We start from the raw sequence: 25982 nt of genomic DNA, 5'->3' as shown, positions 1-25982 counted from the left end.
TTTATCTCTATCGGTGTGGAGAGTTTTTATTGCCAATAATAGACTAATTGGGAACTCCAATCGGATATTTTCTTCCAAAGCAGTTCCCTATCGATACTGTCGAATGCTTGTGACAGGTCCACAAATGCAAGATGGATCTTTCTGTTCCTTTATTGCATCCATTTTAAGTATGTTCAGCAAAAAAAGATTTAGGCCACAGCCTACACCTTTGACGAAGCCCGATTGTCGGCAATCCAAATAGTTTGAGTCTTGGATCCACTTGAGAAGTTGTTTCTGTAATTGGGTGGCAAAGATTTTTCCCAAAACATCTAATAGGGCAATTGACCTGTCGTTTTTTGGTTCAGCTCTATTGCCTATTTTGAAGATTGGAATAATAATCGCTGTTTTCCAGCTTGAGGGAATTGTTCTTTCGTTGGCCACTGAGGAGAACAGTTTTACTAGAAAGTCAGCCCACTCTTCAGGGTTTTGTTTGACAAAGTTAGTTAAACCATCAGGTCCTGGAGCCCTTGAAGAGGAGCTTCGTTGGATACTCAGTAAAATGTCCTCTCTCTCAAAATGCAAATCCCATTTTGCAAGTTGTGGTAGTGGTGGGTCAATGGAGGTACTTTTTTTTCTCATACACTGTGTGGTAATGTTTGATCCACTCGCTTTCACTCACCATGTTAACTTGGATTGCATCTTGGCGACCCTCAATGTTTATCAATTTCCAGAACTCGGAAGAGTTCTTATTATTAAGGCTTGCCAGCATAGATTTGCTGTCATGCTAGTACATGATTGCTTTATGGGAAATTTGCCAATTTTTGTACTTTTGTTTGCTGATTTTATTTGCCTGCTTTTTTTTGCTCGACTTTAAGATTTTTGTGTTGCCTTAGTTCTTTTCGAAGTTGTTGTTTTCTTTCAAGGACTTGTTCGTCAAAATGATGTTTAGGTTGGAAAGATGGTGTTTTGGCTGCGTTGTCCTTGAACATGAACTGTTCCAGAAGGCAGGTATATTCTACTTTCTTGTGTGTCGCATCAGTTATGTACTTACCGAATGTTTCTATAAGGATTTTGACTTCCTGGGGTTTTATTCTTAGTCGAGATCTGTTGGGTTCTACTGTGACTTGATTATTCCATTGCTGAGGCTTCGTAATATTAGATGTCTGAAGCGATAATTTAAGTTGGCTGAGATCACTGTTTGAGTCAGCTGTAATTTGTAGTAACATGGCTCGTTGTTGTAGGTTATCTGATATGAAGAAGTAATCTATAGTTGACGATTGCTCCATACATCTCCAAGTTTTCTTTGGAGGGATGTCACCTGTGATGTTTCAGTTGACAATGGTTACGTTTCTTTACTCGATCGGTACACCATTTTTTGGCCAATTTTTGTAGTTGATTTTGGGGACCGGAAACATTTTTACTCTCATTCAATCTAGATGGAGATCACAGCAACAGATACTGTTTGGTTTTTGATGGACACTATTTATTTCATCAATTCAGTCGCACACCATTTTAATAAATTTAAATCATCCAGCGTTTTTGTGATGCCAATAGAGATTAATGATGTGGATTTGATTAATGATGTTGTTCGTCTCATTTTTAGCAGCAGCCACTGTATACTGAATGAACGGTGAGTGGTTTGATGATTTTACCAGTTTCCAACCAGAGTTTTTTCTGATCATAGTCAGAAGACCGGCAGACGGACGTCCCTTAGTTCTTGTTCTAGCTGGATTCATTGCCAGCTCATAATCATCGGAAATTGGGCAAATTGCCATCCATGTTTCCTAAAAGCAGATTACTGTTAAATCGTCACTCCAACTTTTTGTGTCATTGAACAGGTGTACGAATCCTCTAGTATTCCAGGATAGGATGTTTATGGTAGTACCAAGTGGCCCTTGTTGGCATTAGCTTGAATTGCCACCCAAAACGCCAGGCAGCCAATTCCAGTTTGTATTCTTACTTAAATCCTCTGTAGCTAGTGCTGCACTATTTTCATTTCTCGGGGTGTTGACTTTTCCATTTATCGTAATTTTGATTTGTTCACCGAGTGTGAAGCTTGCTTGACTTTTGGCACTTTTATCTGTTTCAGACTGATGCCCATCCACCTGGGTGGCTATCTGTACCATCGCTCTCGATGCCTCGGAAGCCACAATCTGCTGAACATTTTTTGCTTGATTTCTGTTTGCTTCTTCACACTCTTAGTGACTCTTCTAAAGTTGCGTTTGGCAACAATGCCACGACTTCTTCATGAATGTCAAACCCTAAAGACAGCAGGAACTGGATCGCTTTCAAAAGGAGGTCACATATTAGTCTACAGTCTGTGGAGTCTGACTTTGTCATTCTGTTGATCGTTGACAAACTCGACTGTTTGGATGTCATTTGATTCTATAGAGCGAAGACCAGGCACATGGTGCCATAGGCGTAATACGTTGTTTCTATTTAGCGTTGAGCCATCCTTTGTGTCTAAAATTCATTCAAGAATCAAGACATATCGTCCTGACTTTTTATGTTTTTCAGCTTGTGGGCTGTTTTTTTGATTTGAGCATCTTCGTGTACCATCATTTCCAGTAAATGTTGTTTTTAGTGTGAGATCTCTCGGGCAGAATTGTCTAGAGGAGGAGCCAGAGGGAATGTTCGACCCGTGAGTTTCCACGAGGTCCTTCACTTCTGGTTCATCAAGATAGGTTTTTAGGAAGTTTCTGTCATGTGACGGTTTTGCCAAACCACTTGATATTCCTTGCCGTTTTCTTTTCTCATCCATGGTCTCAAACTTTGCTTCTGGTTGTGTTGTATTTTGTGCTTTAAAATCAACCACAGGCAGTATCAGTTAGCAGATTGTTCCACAATTTGTCAAATCTTCAGGTGGTTTTGCCGTTTGGTTATCTTTAGATGGTGCTACAGTGGGTTTGGCGCAGTTTTCAACCATTTGCTTATCGTTATCTTCATAGCAAGACTCTTCTTCATATGTGGATAGATTAAGAAGCTCACTCTGTGAAGTTTCCACACTTTTGACCACAATAATTGTTTCTTTGGGAGATGTCTTTTCATTTAATTTCGATCTTGTGACATCTTTCTTATGGTTTTCAATGCTCTGCTCTGTTTACGAAGACATTTACTGCCTTTACATTTCTAAAAAATTTTCTTGAGCCCAAATTGTTTTGTTTCCTTCTACATTTTTGATTTTTTTTGTTTTTTTTTTCCCTGAGCTTGATTTGAGTTAGATAACATTGGGTTCTGAAAAATTTCATAAGTTTTGTCCTTACTTGTATTTTGGTCGGGTAAAGTTTCAGTGTTAGATCCACGACAGCCATCTCTGTTTTTTGAGGTTGAAGGAAACCTATCGATCACGCCTGAGATCTTTTCCTTTTCACATTGGTCAATAGTTTGATTTAGGCTGTAAGCCCTGCGAAATGGCTTCGCCTGACCCAATGATGTCATCGGCGTTAGATGAGGTAGATGGTAACGCCTCAGTGAAGGGTGAGACACTGGGGCCCTCTGCTGTCTTCTTTTCATGATGGTTGATGTTGCTTTGTTTCGAAGGTGAAACCTGTGAGAAACATTCATCGATCAGAGAATGGGGGAGAGGGAGGGGGGGAGAACAGAGGGAGGTGGTTGATGGGCCAGTGTAGAGCCGGGATCTTGCAGATTAATTGAAGCAAGGACTTGCGCTTCCCCTGGGTGTGCTTGCGCCACTTCCTTTCCAATTTGAGTGGGCATTGCTGTTATGGAGCTTTCAGTGTCTCTCTCAGGCTGTTGACTCAGACCATCCTCAAATAACGTTTTGTTTGTAGCTATTCTCAATGGCAAGTGTGAGTTAGAGAGTGCAGCTAGTTCAAATTCGTCTCAACTTTTGATTTATTTTCAGCATTCCCAAGGCTTCTCTTGTCACCTCGGCCAATACTCTCTTATCAGAGTTGACACACTTTTGATCTATTAAGTCCTTCAGTGACTGGTCTATTCTTTGGATATTTGCCCATTTTTTGGCAGTTGCCAAAGCTCCTTGGGGGTTGACAGAAGGCATTTTGGAGTTCAGCAGGGCAGACAAGGTTGAAAGTTCTTTTATATTATCATTAATTTGCTCATACATCTTGAGCATAGGAGCCATCGCTAATGTCAATGAGGACATGACAAAGGGTCTTAGGTCGTTTAGGTCTCCCTTAATTAGCTTCTGGACATGAGTATCTCTCATGATTTGGTTTGAAGAGGTTATGTGAAGCAACAGTTTTGGGTTTGAGACATTGTGTTTCTCTGGCAAGTTCAATATGGATTCATCATTGGAAGACTAGTCTGACCTCTCATCTGGGCTCAACATGCCAGGAGACTTAGAGGGAGATCTCACACACTGTTTATTATGCATTGATTTTGGTGAAGGAGTTCTATAGTGTGACCTGGCTCTGTTCTGTGAGCATTCGAAGGGAGGCGACATGCTTGCGGCAACACATCTCCTTTTTCTGGAGCCCATTGGCCAGTAGTAGTTCAACGGAGTAGATTCTTTAACTGGAAACAAAAATAGTTACTGTGCTTTCCCGGGCTCCTTCTTGCGCTCCTCTGTCAATTCTCAGATCACTGGAGGAGGATGGTTTTGAGATTAATGACCCATTCTGTTAGGTCTAGCAAATGTTTATTCACAATGGCCAAGGAATTTCGCCTTTTGGCTGGAGACTTTGAAGTTTCCCTCAGTGTGTTATTCTTTGTGAGAGGTGAGGGATCTGCGTTTTCCTGTAGACTCTCTCTCACGGTCACCACCTCATCTTGACACAAGTCCACTTTGTGTTTGTCTGTATTTTCTGACAGGGCACTTTTCTTTTCCACATTTACATCCAGCACTTGCACCACTGGCGGATCCTCTGTGGCCTCCTTGTCATTTTCAAGAAGCTTTGGGAAATGTGTGGGGACGGCTGTGTTTGAGCCTCGACTTTTAGAGGCGCTCGCAAGTCCCATTGAGGAGTCCATAGTGCACTCCAACCATGCGTGCTCTCAGAAGTTAGGCTCCTCACCCTGGGAACGGGCACGCCCTGCTCCGGCCCAGCAGCTAGACTGGACATCTGCGAGGCAAGCGCAGCCAACATTCGCAGCTGAGGCAGGGAAGCTGCCGTATCGACTCCTCGCCGCAAGGGGAATATCCACCCTCCCCCGCGCGCCTGGTTCACAGTCGGTTGTATCCACAGGGAGGGAGTGGACCCCCGATTCCCGCTCGGCAAACCAGCAGTCGGTCGCAGCAACAACATGAGCCCCTGCAGTACTCGGATACCCCAACCCCACAGGTAAGTGCTCATTAGGGCACATGGACTCATGGTTTTTTGCGGTGAGCTGTGGGGTAAGGTGTATTAGTTGAATGGGGAATGGTGTGAAGCATCCGTAAGCAGTCGCCCGCATTTTCAGACATGTCTGATTCATTTAAACTATTCTTCTGTGTTAGTTTTTGTGGTAAGGAAATTGTGCGAGGAGTAGGAGAAGAGTTGCAGAGCGGTTTTCTTACTTGGGGAGCCCCACAAGCCACTTCTGGCCGGCTCGTGATGTCGGACGTCTCTTCAAACCCTCCTCGCTAGGTATGTCGCAGTTGCAACCGAATTTTCGCTGGGGGAACGTCTCACAATGCATGCTGGAAAAGGCGTTGGGGAGATTGCCTGGTGCCTACCAAGCCTCGTGAGCCTCCAGGGACTCGCGAGACTCTGCACCGACTCCGTGCCGCTCCACAGGTTGCAGGGGGTTTTATGAGCTCCACACTCCTTGCACAAATGATGGAAATAGAAAGAGGACAAAAGACAGTCCACTAGGCAGCAGCTCCAGGAAACTTGAAACAGAGTGACAGAAACTCACGAGACTCTGCACCGACTCCTAATTTGCTTGTGTCAATCTTGTCACCGGATCCATTGCCCTCCTTTTCTGCAGGGTGGTCAAGGCGAAGTCTTGATATAGCTGGTCTTCTGACCCGTTAACACTGAGCTACATGCCACCCTCAATATTTGCTCCTTCTGGGCATAGGAGGTTATAACCGTTGGCACGTCACTTGGTTTTGTGCCCGGTGTTGCTTGCTGCGGGCCAACTCTATGTATCCGGTCAATAGATACTGAGACTTAATCTTCCCATGGAAGGAGATGTGTGAATAGCTGCTGCACAGTAGCCTTCAAATCTTTATCCTCAATAGTTTTCACATTTTCTGACATAGTTTGTATCTGTATGTTGGACCTTCGAGAACGATTTTCCACGTCCTCACATTGGAGTTTCAGCTTGTGTGAGACGAGAAAGGTGTGTCAGCACCTCATTATTCTTTCTTGAGTCTTTGCTACATCTTGCAGTGCTTAGTGTCGTCCTTCTTCTATTTTTGCCATGTCAGTTCTCCGATCCTGTAGTGATAGTTTCATTTCGGGCTTCATTTGAGTAAATTGAGACTGAAATGTCACCATAGATTGGTCCTGGAATTACTTAAGGCATAATTGAAAATCCTCTTTTACTCATAGCCATGGTGCCAGGTCCTAAAACAGTCTATCGTTGTGCATCTTATTCGAGCTCGCCTCCCGATGCCCAGGGTGGTATCTTTGGGCCCCACAATTTTTTACTACTATTCTCCTGGCCTCTCCAAGGGGGTTTCGGTCCAGCCGTCGCTGTCTTCCCCTTGTTTTTGGACATTGTGAGGTGGTTGTTCTTCGCTTAGCGACGTACTGCTTTGTGTCCCTTTTTCCCGGTGTCCACCCCAATTATAATTTTTGGAAAAGGCTGATTCCTGAATACCCTCTGCTATGCTCCTTAGCAGTAGGCGTCTTACCCAGGGGCCTCCAAAATGTTACAATTCATGGTTACTACTGTTATGCACTGGCCGAGCCCGTTATACGTTTGCCTCCACTCTTCTTTCAAGTACACCTTCACCAGGCCCTGTACCAGCACTGATATATTGGGGGGGTTGGTGGGGAGATGTACGTGTCTCAAATCGCACCTGTATTTGTCTCCAAGGCCTCTGATGGTACTTCATTCGGTTTATTAATCCTTTATCTGCCAACCCTGTCCATGCGCCGGGAGTGGCCTCTCTTGATTCCCCCCCACTCCCCACCCTAATTGTCCACTGGGCGTTGGACATTTCTGCCTCACTGCCCCCCCAACCACCCGGGTCTCCTTCTGTTTCACAAGATTTCATCATTCTCCAGGGCTCTCACAGGACTTAAGGGGGCCTAATCGCATCATGTTTTTGACCCGATGAACCCCCAGGTCCGTTCCAGTACCGCCACCTTTCCTTACTGACTCTTAAGCGCTACGTCCACGCCTTGTTGCTGCACAGACTCCTTCACGGTCCGGGCCTGGGCACACTGTCTTCCTTCCCCCCTTTACGCAAACTGTGGCAAGCCATCGAGGCAAGAGGCGGGGGGCGGAAATCAACGCCGGGTACAGTGCCTGCAATCCTGGCTGGTCCACTCCAACTTCAGCAGCTTAAGCAGTGGTGCATATGGGCCTTTTTTACTGCACATGTACCATCGACTTTGCTAAAGATGCGGCACGGTAGGGACAGAGCTGTTAATGCACGTCCGATCCTGCCGCCGCCATGGAGTTCGCAACAATCATTTCAAGCTACTTTGACTATTGATAAAGAAACCCATTTGAACCAATACAGAGACCTCAAGCAAGCACATTCATTTTACAGAATCCAAATGAACAGACCTAGGCAAACAGGTTTTCTGTTACAAAAAGTAAAGTACCTGCACTGCAATCAACACAAACATAATGCAATTCAAGCTGAAGCTTTAATGGTCTGATTCACTGTACCAGTATTTAATATACAAGGGAGGTTCAAACTCAAAACCCCCCCTCTTGAGCAACTCCACTACCTGTCACTTGGAAACTGGTACTGACCCCCCCCCCCCCCCTCCAGGATACCATTGTAAAAAGACACATTTATGTGATTTTGTTTTGAATCGCTTTCACTGGGATTGTGGGTGGTTTTGGTGCACTTGGTTTTTAGATTAGAATAAAACACTGCAGATTGAACAGTATTTTGATAGTGACAAAACAATACTGACATGGAATTGCAACATCATGCACACATGCACAAATGAAGCAACAATACACATGAGTTGAGCAGTTCCGTCCTAGAGCTTAACAAAACATAACTTCCCGCCCCCCCCAATCCTCCCTCAAGCTTACACCACACCTGCCACCCCCCTGGTCCCCCCCTCTCATGCAGAACCACAATGAATGACCTCCACAATTGTTTACTACTAGGGGCCCGTACAAGCTCAAATTCTCAAGTTCCTTGGTTGCCAAAAATGTCAGATTGTACATCCAGGGTATCAAATGGGTTTCGCGCCCTTTGCAGCAAGTAAGATGTATACATTCTGATGTCATAAATGGTAACGGTAGTCTCCATTTCTGATTATAACCCTTGCTCTCATCCTTTAAGACTGCAAAGATATTTTCCATTGCCAGGATCGACCACAATTTCACCCACCAAAGGTTTATATGGAGCCTATCTTTGCTTTTCCAATTGGCTGCTATTACCATTTTAGCAGTTAGAAATAACACTGTTATTGTCCTGCCTTCTGTCGAATAAGAGCTGATTAATTTGATCTGGGATGCCCAATACTTCGAAGCCCAGGTGAAACAGACAGGCACGTTCAACAATTCTGGATATGTATGCAAGTACTTCTTCCCAAAATGGTATAATTTTCAGATACTTCCACCGTATGTGCGGAAATGAGGAAATAGAGGGACTCCGCTGCTGTATCGCAGCCCCTCTATTTCCACATTTTTGCAAACGGATCCTGGTAGAGCCACAGTAAATATTCAGTAATTTGTGTGGTGTTTAATACCATCTCGAAAGCATTTTATTCCTTCAGTTGCACCACCGATGCCACCTTTTTAGTTCACCACCAGATACTTTACCACACTTTGTCAGAGATTTATCTTCCCGGCTCTTTTTCCCATGCAGTCATGTAAGTCCATTTCTTCTTTACTGTCCCATTGAGCAACAGGCAGTAAATGCTGGTGGTATTAGTTTCCGTCACAAACTTCTCGAATGGCAGTGAATCTCTAGTTGCAGCTTTTTCATTTTGAACCTTTATATATAAACCTATTGCCATATCTCATTTGTCATTACATACATTTGCTTATAATCTTCTCAACATAAAATAAGTTTTCCAGGATGCAGTTCAGAGCCCTTTCATTAGGACGGTTTGTCGTTGGTGCAATTAATTTTTTTCTTTGTTATAAACTAAACAAAGGATATCTATCTCAACATATGAGAATGTGTTAACTCCCCCTCCCCCTTAACTCAAGAAATGGCTTGGTACAGATCTCAAGTTTCACAGGCAATCGTTAAAAATTCGCTCTATGCGGTATTCCCATTCTGTTCTTATACCACACGTTTTTAAGCAAATTCGGCTCGTGAAAGTAATGTTCCTTGTCCTTAACGTATTCATGAAAATTGAGCCAGATCTTCAAGAACTTCTGATGTTTCCATTTTCAAAGCGCACACCTACTCCACAGCTAATACGCCCCATTTTTAGACCCACCAACATGCCAGTATAGGTCCTTTTACTGCTTTCCAATTTTGGGCTAGGGTCATTTGAGCCGCTGTCAGTAAATCTGTGAGTGTGGCAGTGGCCACACTTGCCGCATAGATCCCTTCTACCTCTGCCCCCAATAGTATCACCAGTGGTGAGTTGGGCCCCTGTGATCTGTTTGATGTGCCCCAGTACTTCTTTCCAATAGATTTTGCCTTTTGGTCATGACCACCACATGTGACCCAAAGTTCCTGTTCGCCCACATTGCCTCCTACGTAGAGGGGAGTAGCTTGCGTTCATCCCATGTAGCCACTGTGGGTGGGGAGGGGGGTGTCAAATACCATCTGTGGCAGATTTTGTATGCAGATTCCTTTATGGTTGTACATTTGGATATCTTATGGGCCCTCCTCCAAATTTGTCCCCATTTCTCTTCCGAGATAGTAACCCCCAAGTCTTTCTCCCTTCTAGACATATAGGCAAGATTACCTGTAGGTTGCGTTCTGTCTAGTAACTTTATTTCTGATGCTTGTTAATCTGCTTAGAATCACATACTGTGCATATAGTCTAACATCCAGTGGTAACCACAGAGTATTGCATCTCTTCTTTCGAGGATCGAAAGGGGAGGTCGACATTGGCGTGCCTGTCGCACTAACCCGAACGTGACGTTTAGTGTACCCAAAATCCCTGACACTTCGCGGTCTCTCAGATTATTTTTTTTCCGCCCAGTTTTCTGGTCGCCCTAATGTGGAGGTCTTCATAAAAGATTGCGTTATTGCTATATTTATTGACCTTTGGTAGTTTATTCCTGCTATGTCACTTCGGTTGAATCTTGTGCACTGCCAAAGACCGCTGGGAATTTCGACGCCTGTTGATCCGGCCAGCGCTGCCGACCACGTGGCTGGGCCTTCTGGCCAGCCTGTACAGTAGGGAGAGTGGGGTCGGGCGGTCATATTCTTTCAAGAATGCCTTTTCCTTTCCCCTCTTTGTTCCCTGGATTTTGTCGTCTCTAGATCAATCTTGTGCTATGGACAGGACTCAATTTAGATTTTGTCCTTTGTGTAAGGCCAAATATCCATGGAAAGACTAGCACAGTCGGTGCAATAATTGTCTTCCCCCTCAACCGCAACGTAGCAGCCTGTGCAGCCTGTAAACTCCAGCATCCAAAGACACTTAAGGAGCGCTGTTTGAAGCGGTGGGCGGCTTAGGGTATGTCGCAGGCTGAAAGTAATTCCCCCGCCACCACAGCCGCCGAGTGTGATGAAGGGATTAGTGATGACCAAGGCTCAGTTTCGGAGGCCATTAACCTGACGGCGGGCAGTTCTCATTCCGCAGCGTCCCTCCCGATAGGCATGACCCAAGTCATGCTATGGGGAAAACATCCGGCAACCGGGACGCACAAGGTTCCCACACTAAACGCACAACCCAAGGTGCTGCTTTGGCGGTACAGTCGAAGTGTTCCAAAGCACCAACGGGCTCATCAGATACTTCAACGGGATCCACTGATTTTTATGATTGGCAGCCTTCCCTGCAACCGCAGCAGTGGCATGCATCTGGGCAATCTAAAGTAAAGGGCGCTAGCACCAAAACACACGCGGCTGTAGAGGCGCTACAGAAGAAAGCACTGACACTGCTTACGGCCCCGGTGATGCCGAAATCTACTGCGCAGTGACCGGTTCAACCGGCACATCTGCCTACTACCTTGAGCATCAGCGATAGCATCGCAAGGATCGCCTCGGCGGTTAAACATAAGGAACGGTCGAAAGAAGCCAAAACAGAAGGAACAGCCTAGAGACCTGCCAAGAGACACGTCACAACGTCCGGAACCTCGCAAGGACTACTCTGAGAGCCCTTTGCCTTTTTTCCAATGCTTTAGGAGACAAATATCGATGCTCTACAGAAGTGGGTCGAAATGACCCCTTTTCTCCCCCTGGACTCCTCTGGTTCATCTTCATAGACCAGGGAGAAGTTTGAGGGGTGTATAGACAGACTAGGGAAATTTGACTCTTTCTGAGACATTTACTCCCAAAAGGCCTCGTGAGGACCTTCCTTTTACACCTATGGCCAAGTTTCAAAGGAACTTTGACGATCCTCGTAAGGAATATACTTATGACCTCGCTGTGGACCCATATGTACAAAATGATTCTCCCTTCGCGGGACAATATTGATGATCCTGCGGATCCTATGGAGAACTGGGAAGACAGCCATCAGGTTGATTGTCAACCTTGGGTGTCCCCTGCCCCCTCCTACCCCGGACCCAGACGCCCTGGGTATGGATTCTCCCTCCACCCCCTCCAGTCCGCCAAGCCTCACCTGTGGCTGCCATCTTGAAAAAGGCGGGTGGGCATTTATCAGATCGCCACACAGGAGGCTTTGCCGGATTCACATTTTGTAGAGGACATACTGAAAGAAAAGCCTTCTGCCAGCCAGGCCATTCCTTTGTTGAATTCTATCAAGAGGAGACTGGCGCCTTCTTTGTTGACACCAGCTCAGTCCAGAGCGGTTAACCGCAGGGTAGAGAAGTTGTTTTGCCCCTCCTACCGACCCTGCTTACATCAAGGGCCATTAGAGTTTGAGGTGAGTGTGCACTCCCTTTTAGTGGTTAGATTTTCTTCTGTTTCATTTTGATCGATTCTTAGCATTTAGGGTGCAAACCCGCTGAAAAAGTGCCTCCATGAAATAGCACTGTAAAGGACTATCGTTCAAAGACCATGGCTGTGAGGCCAGCGGGGCGGGCTGCACACCTTTGTCCACTACTATGTGGCTTCTTTAAGTTTGTAGTAAGTGTATATCCAAGGTATAAAAAATCACTTACTCAATTGTTTTTATATGATTTTGCAAAATATTCATAATAATCTGAAATTTAGAATCTCTATTCATGCAGGTGCCATAAGGACGGCCAATGCATTTCGGAAAAAACTTCCTTCATCAGGGCCTTATTCTGGTTATGGTGATCATAACATAAATTAAAAACCAAAGCAAGGTGATGTTCAGAAAGCCATATTTGACCGCAGTCCATGAATTAATGTAATATAATTCCAGAGTTAACCATGTACATTCCACGTGCATTTTACATTTTAAACATTAGCAGTTGTAGTAGTCATTAACACATCCCATAGATAGACATTTCAAGAGTGCATTAGTCCCATGTAGTCGTGTGCATAGCAAACACGAGAATATCGCAAACGTTAAATGAAGAAAGTGGTAAAAAAATAAATATACATGCGTGTTGGAATAATTGATTAGAGTGATGGATTCAAGGATATGCAGACAAATAAAGAAGGAAAACCCACTTAGATGTGCAAGGGAATTGAAGAAAGACTGACCTCTAATTACTGTTTGGCAATTTCAGCGCATGTAAAAAGAAGCTGGGAATTCTCCATGTATTGCAAAGTGCAATCGTATGTTAAGGACACGATCTCTCAAGTGGATCTGTAAATTTATAACAGACGCGCGAAGGTCATAAACTGTTGTAATTCTGGACAGTTTACAGAGTCTTAAAATAGCATGGAGCTTACCTGGTGTCTCGTAACTACTTGCTTCTACTTTCAGTGAAACCGCGGGAACGCGCGCTTCTCTGAAAGTAGCTTTGTTGATTTAGGGTTGTTATGGTAACACCTGTAGGTGAGGGAGACTACAGTTAGAGCGTGGTGGCCATGTTTTAGTGCGCACACGGATCCAAAAGGTAACTGCTGCACGTTCAAAGTGCATCGTTCTCAGTTGTGCTTGAACTTGATGACTAGTGTGGAACGTGTTTTGTCAACTTCAAAACAGACATCTGGTTTTCAAAAATACGCAAGACTGATTTACAGTCAAAAAAACGAAAGTAGCATGCGCAGTTACCTAATTATGTGAAATGCTAATGTTAACATAAAAAGATTTAAATCAAAATGCTCGTGTGTGCGCCATTAATGTAAATACTGCAGTGCATGGGATGTTAGTAGCAAGCAATCCGGTGTGTTTTCAGTACGAGAATAATTACATAAAGTTGGTCTCAAGTTGCTGATCAAAGAAAAAGGGGGAGCATAATATAAAAGGTCAGTGTAATGGGCAAATGCATTAATATAATGGATACTTAAGTTCACCATGTATTTTCTCATATATATCCGTCTCATCCTGATAGCTGAGATAAACAAAATAAAGCAATGTTATAGCCCCTACCGTGATCTGCATTCTCCAATAGATATATTTACCTGGGAAACCCCAACATTTCAGTTTAGTGTGTAGGGATCTAGATAAATAGTTTAATTAACTATCAGATTCACCACGGAATCACACTAATGTATACATAGCATGTTAATCTCATATACACTTAAAGATATACTTAAACTATTAGTTACTCGTGGCTTGTGTCATCAGACATGATTTATGGATGAGAAAGAATATTCAAAGAAATATCTACGCCACCAGAAATGGTGCTCATTAAGATGGTTATGTAAAAAGTCACGTGGTCAAGAATATGGTTAGACATAATTAACATAATTCAATGGTGGCAATGTTCCTAATATCATGTAAAGTCACAAAAAACAGCTTAAATCAAATTCCTCATTGATTACATCAGGAGACAATGAGTCTAGCTTGTCAATCCAGAAACTTCTTGCCTTGCCCTCCATTTCATGTCTTTGTTGGATCCTTTGGTTGATTGTACCTCAAGTACTGCGAACCTCAGTTGTGTTATAGAATGTCCATTCGCCTTGAAATGTCTTGCTATTGCTGAGGTCATATTGTTGTTACGAATACATGATACTCCTACGTCCTGTCCCCCCTTCCTCCATACTTATGGGACATTTCTCTGTCCTGTGGGATGGGACCAGAGCACTTTGTAAAAAGCATCCACATTTTTTTCAAAAATGTGTCCCTCTTTCCTGCGCGGGGCCCGGCACGCGGCCGTAACCCCGCCCACCTTGGCTCCGCCCCACGCATCGCCCATCAGTCCTTTTCTCCGCACGATTGGGGCCGGACGCACTTGCATCCTCTGAAGACTTTCTTCCCTTTTTCCACTCTCTGGCTCTCGCTAGCGTTCGTTTACTAGTCTGTCTGTCTTTTAAACTAGATTTTCCAGACTGTTCATTGTGTCACCGTCGCTTCGCGAGGGTGGATCCCCATCCTCTTTGTTTAGAGTGTTTGGGTCTGGAACACCGTTGGGACTCCTGTTTTTACTGCGACTCCCTTTCGGTCCGGGCACTTCAACGTCGGTTGGAGCGGTGGGAGGTGGTGTTCGGACGGACTCCTCCTTCGCATTTTCAGGCGTTCATCGACGAGAAGAAAAAATGCCTGGTAAATACTTTACTTTTTAGAGCACCCCAGCCGGGGGATACCTTTCCGGGTTCCTCTCGAGCCGGGAGGGGAGTTGATCGCTCTGTTACCGGGGTTCGCCCTGAGGTGCCTGTCGGGCCTAATAATTCTACTGGAGTTTTCTCCGAGGGTCTCCATAAGGGGCCTATGAACACCAGAGTACGCTCCGAGGACCCTCCTGTGGGGGCTGTTTGTAGACCCAGTTCTACAGAGTCGTGGGGTACTGGAGCTTGCTCTGAGGCCGCTCTTTCGTCTTCCTTCAAAAACAAAGCCGGGGTGCGCCCCTGGGTCTTGGCTGGGCTTGAGGTTACCGAACGGATGTTCGAGGCCCGTGCCGATTAGGCTTCTACCGGGCCTAGGTCTGAGGTCCCTCGTACAGAGGCTAAGGATACCAACAGTTCTGTCGGTGACAGCGCACCGTTCCCGCTCTTGTGGTGACACCAGATCTGTTGAGGGGGCAAAGAAGAAAGTTTCTTCTTTTACTGGCAGTGCCGAGGCCCTTCCTTCGAAGGCTCAGTTGGCGGTTGGTATGTTGCAGAAACATTCCAGGCCTCATAGTACCGGATCTGCCGAGGTTCCTTACGTTGAGGCTAAAATTAAGATCCCTGACCCATCGACGGGGACCCCTGCCTCACTTCCTCATGTGCCGCAGTTCCCCTCAGATGAGGACAAAATGGCGGCCGTTCCCACCACGACCAACGCGGCCATTTTAGGTACTACCCATACAACTACGCCATCGGCCCCTGGTGTAGGGTTCGGGTGAACCTAAGGTCCCTTGTGCGCAACCTTACCGGCCGTTTTATGATTGGAACGCCCGGATGCCTCTTCCGCACAATGTTTTGTTGCCCGCGGGGGCGGCTCCCTTGATATATGTGGATTCGTCAGTGGAGGGGCCGGTGTGACACCCTTCTCCGTTCCGTCTGTGGATTTGTCCACCTCATGAGAGGCCTCAGGTTCCGAAACAATCTCCTGAGGACGCTTTTTTCGGTAAATTACAAGCGCTTAGACGCACCGACCCCATGAGGGAATATTTCAAAGGGCTTTTCAAGGAGATATGTCCACCCGCGCCTCCGGCCCCACCCGTTCCGACGGTGGTGCCGCCGGTGCCTCCCTTGCCCGTGGTGCCTCCCCCTGAGCTTCCGCCTGTGCCACCATTGTCCCCAGTGGACAAGTCAGTGCCTGACACAGTGCCTGACACGGCTCAGCAGGATCCTGACCTGTCAGATGACCCTCAAGGCGATCAGGACATCGAAGACCTTCCCCGCTCTATCAGAGCTTTCCATGACCGGGTGCTGGACATGAGTTTATTAGATGTTCCGGTGCCCGAGGCACCTGCTCCGCAGGAGGGCGTGCTTTTTGGGGTGTTCACCTCGTCTCCTTTGGAGTGTACCGGCCTGTTCTTGCAGAAGGACGTTCTGGCCGAGGTCCGTAGAGTTTGGGAAAAGCCACACTTGGGACTTTTTGTCAATAAAAAGATTGACACGAGGTACAGGCTGCATTCTTTGGAAGAAGTGGCCTTGTCGGCTTGTCCGCCTCCCTCCTCCACAGTGGTGGCTGCGGCTACGTTGCAATCCAGGCCTGCAGCATCCTCCTCTGCGACGGCTACTCAGGTCTTGGGGAAAGGACAAGCTCCTGGACTCCCTAAGGAGGAAAATCTTTGCCAATTCGGCCTTACAGCTCAGGCAGGCCAATGCAGAATTGATTTTGGCGGGAGCTAACATGCGGATGTGGAGAGGTCTGTCTGAGTTTGAGGAGCACATTCCGGTCGAGAAGTTGGAGGATTTCAGAGGAGGCCTTTCCGATGCCAGGGTCTTGGCCCAGGATATCCTGGAGGCTGCAGCTCATCACGTAGACACCTCGGCTCGGGGTTTGATGCTTGGGGTTCATACCTCACGGCAAGCGTGGCTGCATGCCGCTAAATTCTCGACAGAGGTGCAAGACAAGGTTCTGGACCTTCCATTTGATGGTAAGGAGCTTTTTCACTCTTCTACTGATGTAGAGCTCACCAAAACCAAAGACAGCACTCAGACGGCTAAATCATTGTCTGTTCTGGTTAAAGCTCCCTTCAAGGCTCAAAGGCCGTTGTTGCAAGGTCGACCTTCTTCTGGTTTTAGGGGCTCTCTCGACCACAAATCTCGCAGAGTGGATACTCCTGCGGGGAATAACCGCCGTAGACAACAGCGTACGCAGTATTTCTCCTGCTCCTCAGCCGCCTCATCAGGTTCAGGTGGCACCGCCACCAATAAGCCTGCCAAATGAGGGTTTTTTCCGCGCTCGCACGAGACCCTGGTGGGAGGACGCATTGCGTCTCATTGGGAGGTGTGGCAGGCCATCACAGAAGACGGATGTGTCTCGTCAGTCGCTCGATCGGGCTTCCGCTTACCTTTACCCCCTACCCCACCCCTCAACCCTCCTTTTCAGCTGTCGGGCTCACCCTCCCTCAAGGCCGAGGTTCAGAATCTTCTGCATCTGAGCTGTGGAACCCGTTCCCCTTTGGGAGCGAGGGGAGGGCTTCTACTCCCGGCTGTGCACCATCCTAGACCTTTCCCAGTTCAAGCTTTTCCTACCCCAAGAGAAATTCAAGATGATCACGCCCGGCCAGATTCGCTCCTCTTTGCAGATGGGCGATTGGCTCAGCGTGGTGGATCTTCAGGATGTGTACATGCATATGCTGATTTGGAATACACAGGAGATACCTCCGCTTCTCTTTGAGAGAGGAGCACTTTCAGTTTCAGGTGCTTCCTTTTGGCCTCAGTTCGTCGCAGCGTGTCTTCACGAAGATGTCGATGATTGCGGCCTATCTTCGTCTCCAGGGTATCCATGTGTATCCCTATTTGGACGACTGGCTCCTACGCAGCCCTTGTCCGTTGGCAGCAGCGGACAACCTCCAGTCTCTCCTTCAGCTCCTGTTCCATCTTGGGCTGTCGGTGAACTGGCGGAAATCCTCCATGACGGTCTCACAGGACTTGACTTTCCTGGGTTTTCGTTGGAACACGATAGACTGCCGAGTGTATCTGACCGGTGACAGAATGGCGGATCTGTTGGCCACGTGTCAGATGTTTGCGCAGTCGGAGAGCATGTCGGCCTGGTGGTTCCAGAGGCTTCTGGACCTCATGGCCTTGTGTGTACTGGCTCTTCCTCTTGCTCATCTCAAAATGAGACGGACCCAGATGGCTCTTCGGAGTTCCTGGTGTCAGGCTGTGGACCCGGATTTCAAGCGGATAATGATTCCGGATTCCATGAGTGGACCTGGACTGGTGGTCATCTCTCAGCAACATGTCAGTGGGAGCGGGGTTCCAGGACCCAACCCCCATGGTGACGATCACGACAGACTCCTCCCTTTTTCGGGTGGGGCGCGACATTAGATCTTCTTCAGGTCTCGGATCTCTGGTCACCTCAGGACAAGCTCCTGCACATAAATCATTTGGAGCTTCTGGCGACTTTTCTGGCGCTCAAGACGTTCAGACCTCTCATTGTCAACAAGGTGGTCCGCATAAGAACGGACAATGTGGTATCAATGTATTACATAAACAAGCAAGGGGGAACAAAGTCTCCCCCTCTCGTGGACCTGTCCATCCAGATTTGGGAGTGGGCCGTGCTTCATGGGGTCTGGCTGCTTGCAATGCACATCCCGGGCCAACTGAATGTCACCGTGAATGCCCTCAGCCGGCGGACAGTGGTCAGCTACGAGTGGGAGTTGAAGGCGGAGATCCTCTCATGGATTTTCTCGCGTTGGGGCACACCAGAGGTGGACCTCTTCGCCACGGCGGTAAACAAGAAGCTTCCTCAGAACGCCTCCAGAGGGGGCCTGGGAGCCTCCTCTCTGGGGGGACGCACTCGAGATTCCATGGCACAACATGAGAGCTTACGCTTTCCCGCCTCTTCCCCTCGTTCGAGCAATTTGGAAGTTGAAGAGCTCTGTCAACTGTTCTCTTCTACTGTTGGCTCCGTAGTGGCCGGCCAGGTTTTGGTTCTCAGAACTTCAACACCTGTCGGTGTGTCCGCCGATCATTTTACCAGTAACTCACGATCTTCTTCACCAAGGGGAACAGAAGATGTGGCGCCCCTCCCCACAATCGCTCAACTTGGCGGCATGGTGCCTGAGTTCACGTCTCTAGAGCGTTTGGGTTTGTCTGCGGATAACATGCGCATTATCCAGGCAGCCAGGAAGCCCTCGACCAGATCCCAATACAAGAGTAAATGGCTCAGGTTCTGTCATTGGTGTTTGGAGAAAGAATTGGACCCGAGGGTGGCAACGATTGACACAGTGCTGTCCTTCGTATCCTCCCTAGCAGAGTCAGGGGTTCATGTTCTGTCTTGCAGGACTTATCTCTCTGCGATTTCCGCTTACCTCTCTACAGACCGGCGTTCTTATTCCTTAACTAACCCGGTGGTGAAGAGACATTTTTCTGGCTTGACACGCAGCTAGCCTCCGGTTCGTAGTCTGCACCCGCCTTGGGACCTAAATGTAGTCCTGACGGCGCTGTGCCATAAACCCTTTGAGCCAATGGCTACGGTTGACCTCAAGTACGTGTCCTGGAAAGTGTCCTTTCTGGTAGCCGTTATGTCAGCGAGGAGAGTGAGTGAGCTCCAGGCATTGTCGGTGGAGCATCCTTTCTTGGTCTTTCACAAGGACAAGGTAGTCCTTCGGACGAACCCAGCTTTCCTACCAAAGCTAGTGACTGAATTCCATCTGAATCAGTCTATTTCCCTTCCGGTTTTCTTTCCCAACCCTGCCTCGGTGGCAGAAAGGGTTTTCTTCACTGCCTGGATGTCCGAAGAGCTTTTTAATTCTACCTGGACAGGACTTCCGAGCTTCGGAGCTCTTCCCAACTGTTTGTGACCTTCGGTAAGCCTCAGGGCAGGCCGGCTTCTAAGGCATCCATTTCCAGATGGATCACCGTCCAAAAGCTGAAACCTCCTAAAGGTATCCATGCACACCAGGTGCGAGGCAAGGCAGCCGTGGTTGCATTTCAGAAGTATGTTCCCTGGGAGTCCATCGCTAAAGCGGCTACTTGGGCCTCCCCATCTGCTTTTTGTAAGCATTACTGCCTCGATATGAGCTCTAGAGCTGACGCTCAGTTCGGCCAAGCTGTGCTGAAGAACCTGTTTCAGTAAGGGGTATTTCCATCCACCCATTGTTCCTGTAAGGAGTGCTTGGGAATCTCCCATAAGTATGGAGGAAAGGGGACAGGACTTAGGAGTATTACCAGGTTACTCACAGTAGTGACCACCTTACTCCTAGTCCCCTTTCCTCCATACGCCCGCCCGCCGTCCCCTCTAATAAGGTTCCTCTGTTATTGCTAATGGGTCTTTGACCCTGCGATAGAAAAGGACTGATGGGTGATGCGCGAGGCGGAGTCTAGGTGGGCGGGGTTACGGCTGCGTGCCGGGCCCCACGCAGGAAAGAGAGGAGGGACACATTTTTGAAAAGAATGTGGATGGTTTTTACAAAGTGCTCCTGTCCTGTCCCACAGGACGGAGAGATGTCCCATAAATATGGAGGAAAGGGGACTATGGACTAGGAGTAAGGTGGTCACTACGGTGAGTAACCTGGTAATTTATGCTCGTTGATCCTCGCTCGTATCTTGCGTGATGTTTCCCCAACATAGTAAATACCACACGGGCACTTAATGGCATAAATTACGTTTTCTGACAGGCTAGTGGCATGGTATCTGAGTTTAATTTTTGCTCCCGTTTTTGGGTGCGTTATTGTGTTCCCCTTCACAATGTTATTGCAATTGCTGCAGCTCATACAGGGGTAAGTCCCAGGGTGTTTATCTGGTTTTCTGTTCGTATTCTTGCCTCTTGTGTTAACTAGCATATTGCGTAAATTGTTGCTTCTCTTGTAGGCAAAGACGGGCGGTTTTGGAAACAAATCTTTAATCCGTGTATCACTTGTCCGTATACTCCATCTATCTTGAATTATTTATTTTGATTTTTTTTTTACTTTGTATAGCATATGTTGTGATAAATACCAATTCTGGATTCTGTCGATCTGTTCTTTTAGTGAGAAGTTGATCTCATGTCTGTGTCTCTGCTTTTTCACGTGCCACTTGTAAATCCGTTTCAGGGTAGCCTCTTTCTTTTAAACTTTCTTGAAGTAGCTCTAATTGTCTCTCACAGCCTTCTGGGTCGCTAACTATTCTTTTAATCTTTAACATTTGTCTGTACAGTAGATTGCGTAACCTATTTGATGGGTGAAAACTCATGCGGTGGAGAAGATTGTTCCGATCTGTTAGTGTTGTATATAATGTTGTATTTATTCTGTTTCATTTATCGCTGTTTGTACATCCAAATAGTGTATATTTGGGTTCCCAATTTCTAGGGTAAATTGTAAGCGTGTGTCTATGCCATTCAAGTATGCTAGAAAGGTCTCCAATTCTTTCTTATCGCCTGACCATATTCCAAAAATATCGTCTATGTAACAAACCCAAGTTTTCAGATACGGTTTCCATCTTGTGTTTTCCAGGATATTTTTACTCCCGAATTGGTACATGAAGCAGTTCGCAAAGGCTGGCACCATGGTTGCCCCCATGGCTGTTCCAAATATTTGACTGTAATACTTATGATCGTATTCGAAACAAGAGTGTGTGGATATGAACCTTAGTAGCATCATTAGGAACTCTTTGTTCCAATCTGTCCCGTTTGGAGTAAGATGGTCTGTACTGCCTCTTGACCCTGATCATGGGGAATGCTCGTGTAAAGACCTACGACATCGATGGTGAACAGAATGTCTTGTTCTTCTAGTTCAATCTGGTTTAGTATTTGCAAAAAATGAGTAGTGTCCTTAACAAATGTAGAAGTTGCTTGGACGATGGGTTAGAAAAAATAATCTATATACCCAGGGGTTGTAGGATACTCTGTTGCAGCCACTTTCGGTCTTCCTTGGGGTTCTCCATTCTTGTGTATTTTGGGAAGAATATATAAATGTGGCATCTTGGGGTATGATGTGAACAGATATGCTTTGGTTTTTTCTGTAATCCAATGATTTTCCAGTGCTTGAATCAAAAGTGATTGTAACTCGTTTTTTATCTCCAGGGTGGGTTTGTGTGTTAAAACAGATACGTCTTTATGTTGGCCAATTGTCTTAAACATTCATTATGATAGTCTTCAGTGTCTTGTATTACAATGCCGCCACCCTTGTCTGCCGGCCGAATTGTAATCGAATCGTCCATAAACGAGCTTTGATTAGTGAAAGTTCTCCTCTGTTAAAGTTATATTTGTTTGGATTTTTAAATTGAATCTGAGCTAAATCCTTCACCATTTTTTTGAAAATGTCTTTGGGTGGTACATGCACAGGTGCACAAAAAGTACTTTTAGGTTTAAATTCCACGTATTCGCCTGTTGTCTCAAACTGGTGCGTTGGCTGTTTCCGCAAAGTAAGTCTCGAGTTTAAGTTTCCGTATTAGTTTGTGTACCTCAACTTTGGTCTGAAACTTATTTGTGCTATGAGTCGGCATTTCTCTAAAGTTCGAATTTCTTCACTAGAGAGAATTTTTTTAGACAAATTAACCACTAATTTCGACTTGTTTGCTGCCTGGTTTGCACTCCTTGGTATTTTTTTCTTCCCTCTCCTTGTCCTCTTCCTCTTTGCTCTAAAAAAAACCACCTGTAATTCGATTTGAAGGTTGGGATTGTCTTATCTGTTCCTGAGCAACTTGGATTCAAGGGCCATGTCACTCGGATTCACTGGTAGTTACTGCCACTAGAAAAAGGGCAGATGTACCCCTGTCTACAGGTGAAGCACCGCCTGATAAAGAATCCAAGAGGTTGTATGCATTGGGGAAGAGGGTCACTACTACTACTGCTGCTGCGTTCTCCAACGGAATAGCTAATAACACCACCCTGTTGGCTAGCTATGCAGACGTCCAGTGGAACCTGCTGCAAGAAGGCCTTCAAGAGGTACCTGAACCTATGCAGGCTAAGTTGCTCGCACTTGTATTGGAAGGCAAGCAAGTGAATCAGAATGTGCTTAAGAACACTTTAGACGCTGCTGAAACAGCAGGAAGAACCTTGGCACAGGGTACCTTACTCAAGCAACACGCATGGGTGAGGAACTCTGGGTTTAAGCCGGAGACTCAGGCAGCCTTAATAAAAGAGTCCGTTGAGGAAACCAACTTGTTCGGCAAGGCAGTGGAGGAAGCTCTTGAGACAGCCAAAAAAGAACATGAGAGAAATGTCCCTGCAACAGATTACCCAGAAGCCTTCACAACAGAGATGGGGCGGCTCTTTGTTCCTTTCATGGGCAATCTTGCTCCCCTCAAAACCAGTATGGTTCGGGAAACCACTCGAATTCAGGACCAGGATCTAACACCACCACCACGTATCCACCTAGAGGACAGCGGTGTGTAAAGGCCGGACAGAGTTCCACCCACAGAGGCTCCCTGTCCTTGGGTCAGAAATGACCCTCTGATGAGAGTCCCCGCCTATGTTACCCTGGTCGGGGGGCGTCTAACATCATTCCTTCATGCATGGGAGGGGATAACAGACCAGTGGGTACTCAAGACCGTCCCCCACGGGTACTGCATAGAATTTTGCTGACACCTCAATTCAGACCGCCAAAATCAAGACACCTGATGCCGGAGCACCTACGCATCCTACTGCAAGAGGTTGAGATCCTGCAAGAAAAGAGCGCCATAGAAGTTGTCCCTATTCTACAGGTAAACAAATGTATTTATTCAGTGTAATTCCTTGTACCCAAAAAGGATCTCACCATGCGCCCTGTGCTAGACTTGCACCCAGCGAACAAATTTGTCAAGCCTCAGAAGTTTCGTATGGTCACATTACAGGAAGCAAACCCCGCTTCTGAAACAGGTGGATTACATGGCAACATTGGATAAGAAAGATGCATACTTTGATATTTCAAAGTTGCCGGCGCACAGAAAATACCTAAGGTTCATGATAGAGGACAAGCGCCATCAGTTCAAAGTACTCCCCTTCAGCATTGCCTCAGCACAAGGGTGTTTATGAAGGTACTGGTAGTGGCAGCAGCGCACTTTCACAGAGAATTTGTCTCGGTTTACCCTTACATCGACGACTTGCTCATAACCGGGGAGTCCTACGGAACATGCCTGTTGAACACTCAAGACAATAGACCTCTTATTCAGCCTGCGATTCTCCATCAAAAAGAAGAAATCCAGCCTAGATCCCAGTCAAGTCAAACCATTTCTAGGGGCTCGGATTCAGACAGAAGACTGCCTCGTCTTCCCCTCCAACGAGAGGATTCAGAACCTGCTGTTTCAGATCCCTCCGTATGAAGCCAGTCGCGAGGTGAGGGTACGCAAGGCCATGCGACTGTTGGGAATGATGGCATCCTGCATTTACTTAGTGCCTCATGCACGTCTGCGTCCCATGCAAGAGTGGCTCAACAGCCAGTGGTGTCAGGCTAGCGGACAATGGGAAGATCTGGTAGTTGTCGCCCCAGCCCTCATTCTCTCTCTGCAGTGGTGGTCGAGGGGAAAAACTCTTGAAGGGGAAAGCCTTCACCACCCCCGCAGTAGAAGCCACTCTCACGACAGACTCATCTCTCATGGGGGGGGGGCTCACCGGCTTCAGCAGATGGCGCACAGCGTGTGGTCCCGAGAAGAAGCATCCAAACACATACATCTGTTGGAGCTGTTAGCTGTATTCAAAGTACTGAAAGCCTTTCAGACACAGTTACAGGTGAAGAATGTCCCGATTCTGACCGACAGCACCGCGGCCATGTACTACCTGAACAAGCAAGGGAGCACACACTCTAGGGCTAGCCAAGCTGACCCAGAACATTTAGAAACGGGCTCCCAAACACAGGATGTTCCTGTTGTCCCAACACGTTCCAGGGGAACTCAATCTTCTGGCGGACGTGCTCAGCAGAGACTTCCCACTGCCCGTAAAGTAAGAATGGCGATTGCACAAAGACAACCTCTCTAACGTTTTCGCACTATAGGGGCTTCCCAGAGATCGACTTGTTCGCAACTCTGGAGAACGCTCAATGGCAAGATTACACCTCCAGGTACCCCCAGAACCCATCCAAGGGGAACGGTCTCTGGATTGCATGGTTAGGGAAATTTGTTTACGTTCCCCCGCCGTCCCCCCCCAACTCCCCTACTCAGCAAGATTGTGCACAAGATGCAGCAGGAACTAGTCCCCACGATATTGGTGGCCCCCATGTGGGCCCGCCAACCATGCTTCTCTAATCTGATGGAGCTGTCCCTATCTCCTCCAATGAAACTGCCTTGTCCGTACAACATGTTATCTCAGGACAAGGGAGAAACACTTCACCCATGCCCGCAAACCCTGAACCTAGCAGCCTGGCTCCTCAGGTCATGGAGTTCGGGCACCTACAACTCCTTTAAAGATGCATGGACATAATTAGGGAGGCGTGGGAAACACAATACCCGATATTGCTACTCCAATAAATGGAAGGGCTTTATCTCGTGCAACTCCAAGGGCATCAATCCCATTGACTGCTCTCCTACACACTTTGTGTTGTACCGGACTCACTCACTGGACTCTGGTCCGGTTTTTAATTCCCTGAAAGTTCATCTAGCTGCCCTCTCAGCCTACACCACATCACAACAGAAGGTGTTGTGGTGGAAAGTACCAGTTATTAAGGCTTTCATGGAATGGATTAAAATAATTCATCCCCCCCATTTCTAACCCGGCTCCCGAATAGGACCTAAATGTGGTATTGACTAGACTTATGAGGTCTCCCTTTGATCCTATGCATAAAGCAAGTCTCGAGGATCTTAAATATGACAGCCTTCCTAATGGCCATCACATCTATAAGAGTTGGTGAACTACAAGCCCTTTCAGTCCTAGACACTTTCGGTAGTCCATTGAGATAAGGTGGTTCTGCGCATCCCCCCGCCCCCCTCGATTTGCGCCTACATTTATTTCCAAGTACCATGTGAACCAATCAATAGAGCAGCCTACTTTCTTCCAGAACACCACTAATGTGGCCAAAAGAAGCCTGCACACATTAGATGTGTGCATGGCAGTTATGTTTTACCTGGAAAGAACTAGACCACTGAGAAAGACCAATCAATTTTTCGTTTCAGTAGCAGCTGGTAGAGAAGGGGATCCTGTCTCTAAATCAGCCATCTCAAGGTGGATTGTCAAATGCATCACACTCTGTTTCTCACTTGATAAGAGAGAACTGCCCTTCAAGCCTAGAGCACATTCTACTGGAGGCACTGGGGCTTCATAGCATTCAATGCAAATGTTCCCTTAGAGTCC

The 25982-nt window shown here is 46.8% G+C and overlaps 1 protein-coding gene across 10 annotated transcripts in view; it reads left to right on the top strand.

The window, feature by feature from the left end:
- EIF4G3 (eukaryotic translation initiation factor 4 gamma 3) overlaps positions 1–25982 on the top strand; it is a 4880525-nt gene that overhangs the window by 144375 nt on the left and 4710168 nt on the right. The gene's annotated exons all lie outside the window — the stretch shown is intronic.

Source organism: Ambystoma mexicanum, chromosome 8 (assembly GCF_040938575.1).
Source record: "Ambystoma mexicanum isolate Mex_15411 chromosome 8, UKY_AmexF1_1, whole genome shotgun sequence".
NCBI classification, from domain to species: domain Eukaryota; kingdom Metazoa; phylum Chordata; class Amphibia; order Caudata; family Ambystomatidae; genus Ambystoma; species Ambystoma mexicanum.
This window is presented reverse-complemented; position numbering and strand designations above follow the sequence as displayed.